Genomic DNA, 2,759 nt, shown 5'->3' with positions numbered 1-2,759 from the left:
ACATAAGAATGTAAAACCTAAGGAAAGGGAAAACATAGCAACAAGAATGACACAGGAAATTGTCATTGGCTGGCCACTTACATAAAATATGGGGGAGCTTGTCACACAGTGAGCAAATTAAAATCCTCTCCCTAAAATCTTTGTAAAAACATTTGACATGGCACAGAACTTTAAAACTTTAACCACATTCGTCCGAGTGTTGCCTAAAAGAGTTGGCAGGTCCGCTGGCAAGTCAGCCGCGGCCCGCTGGTCAGAAAATAAAACGCAATCCAGTAAAACGTGGCGCACAGTGACCTGCACGCCGCAAGCACCACACAATGGAGGGTCTTCTCGCCGGAGCAGGAAGCCATGCGTCATGGGGCTGTGGCCTATTCGAAGCCGAGTGAGGAGAACCTCGTCCCGTCGATGGGGCTGAAAGGAAGTACACCACACACGCGTTGTGGGCTTGACTAGACGGAGCTTATTGTCAGTCACTTCCAGCCACTCATCCTCCCACCGACACATGACTCGGGAGCTCATCAGCGAGGTGAGTGTGTGCAAGGGGATAGCACACTGAGATACGTGTGGATCAAGACACGCCTCCTTGGCTGCGAGATCTGCCCTTCCATTCCCAGCAATGCCGACATGCCCCGGAACCCAGCAGAAAGCTACAACCTTCCCCAGTCGCTGTAGTCGGAGGAGGGCATCCTGGATGGCCTGGACTACTTTATCTGCCGGATACAAATGGTGCAATGATTGAAGGGCACTGAGTGAATCAGAACAGACAAGAAATTTAGGAGAGGAAGAACGTCTCATCTGCTCCAGCGCCCGCAAGATCGCAGACAATTCTGCATCAAAGACAGTAAAAGTCTGAGGCAGTCGGACCTTGAGGACACGATCCGGAAAAACAACTGAGCAACCAACGGAATCCCCTTGTTCCGAGCCATCCGTAAAAACAGGTACATAGTCGGGGTGCTCAGATAAAATAGCAGAAAATGCTGCATTAAAAACGGTGGCGGGAGTGCAATCTCTCTTGTACTGCAATAAATCGAAAATCGCACGTGGCCTCTTCAGTAACCAGGGTGGCAGGCGGTTAAAACCCAGGATTTGGGGTTGTACAGACTCCACACCGAGGGACTCAAGCACACGTTGCACTCTTATCCCAAATGGCAACGTAGCCCGGGGACGGCGGGAAAAAAGGCGGTCCAGAGGTGGATGGGCAACAAGAAGGTGAGAAGGCGAGCTGGGAGCTGCAAGAAACTTACAAGCTTGGCGCACCAGCAGGAGCTGCCGCCGGATGGTAAGTGGCGGTTCACCAGCCTCAGCACAGAGGCTGGGTACGGGACTGGACCGATAAGCACCCGTGGCCAGTCGAATCCCAGCATGGTGAACAGCGTCAAGGATCCGCAAATAAGACGGCCTCGCTGACCCATATACTGTGCACCCATAGTCCAGCCGTGAGCGCACGAAAGCTCGATAAAACTGAAGGAGACGCGCCCTGCCCGCGCCCCAAGACTTGTGGCTGAGGCACTTGAGGATGTTCGGTGCCTTCAGCGTTCTGGCTTTCAAGTCGCGTAGGTGTGGTAACCATGACAACTTGGAGTCAAAAATTAGGCCCAGAAACCGCACTGTGTCTCCAAAATGTAGGACAGTATCCCCCATATGCAAGGCAGGCAACGTAAAAAGACGACGAGAACGATTAAAATGAACACGAACACACTTATCGGCAGAAAACCTAAAACCAGTCTTTGCAGCCCACTCCTCTAACCGCCGCACTGTTAGTTGCAATTGACGGCTCCCTAAATTTTGAAGTGTAGTGTGGCAAACAGTTGACTGGGCAATACGTAAAATCAAATAAACCTGAAGATGATGTCAGAAGACTGGTAACTCCCATAAAGGGAACAAACAGGAATGTTACAACTGACAGCACTCAATGGCTTTCAGTACAATTTCTGTTTATCTACGACTGTCACAAAAAAGACCTGTGATTCTGCTGTCTACAATGCATGACACAAATGTAATTGACATTGAAACTGAAGAATTGGCAGTAAATTTGCACAACAGAACCAAGGGAGGGTTGGATACTGTGGATCAGATGTATTATAGACACCAGCCAGAACAACCATGAGACAGCCGATCACATTACTTCACCACCATCTTTGTATCGCTGGACTAAATTCGAGTATCAATCTTTACTCACAAAAGCCCAGATAATAGAGATAGGTGACAGTTTTTTCTAAAAACGTATCATACAGTCTTATGGGCACTCATCTAATACAGAGAGCAAAGCTGACAAACCTTCCTAAAGATGTACAACTACTTCTAGAAATATTCAGAGATGGTGGGACCATTCATAAAAAACCTAAACCTGGAATATGTCACATACGTTGATGACACAAAAATGTCACGACAAAAACATCATGCAGCAAATGTGGACATAATGTTCCCAAGAAGCATTCTTGTCAGAATGTTGTGTGTTTCTCCTGTGATGCCAATGACCAGCAGCTGGACATTTGTTCTGATTGATGATATTTATTGATGTGAACTACTTTAAAAAGTTTATATCTTTATTACTTTTTTACCTGAAATAATTAACACAGCTACAGGCTGTTTTATTTCAGTTTTTACCCTATGGTTTGTCTAGAAATGATACTTATGTGAAGGCGAAATTGTGGTGTAAATGTCACGGCATGCCAATCACGTGAAATGAGGAGATACGCCAACCAGATGGTTAGTACATAGGAGGATGCAAAGTTTGATAATGACAAAACATCTGAGAA

Source organism: Schistocerca nitens, chromosome 9, assembly GCF_023898315.1.
Source record: "Schistocerca nitens isolate TAMUIC-IGC-003100 chromosome 9, iqSchNite1.1, whole genome shotgun sequence".
NCBI lineage: Eukaryota > Metazoa > Arthropoda > Insecta > Orthoptera > Acrididae > Schistocerca > Schistocerca nitens.
The sequence above is the reverse complement of the archived record's forward strand: the minus strand, read 5'-3'. Positions refer to the sequence as shown.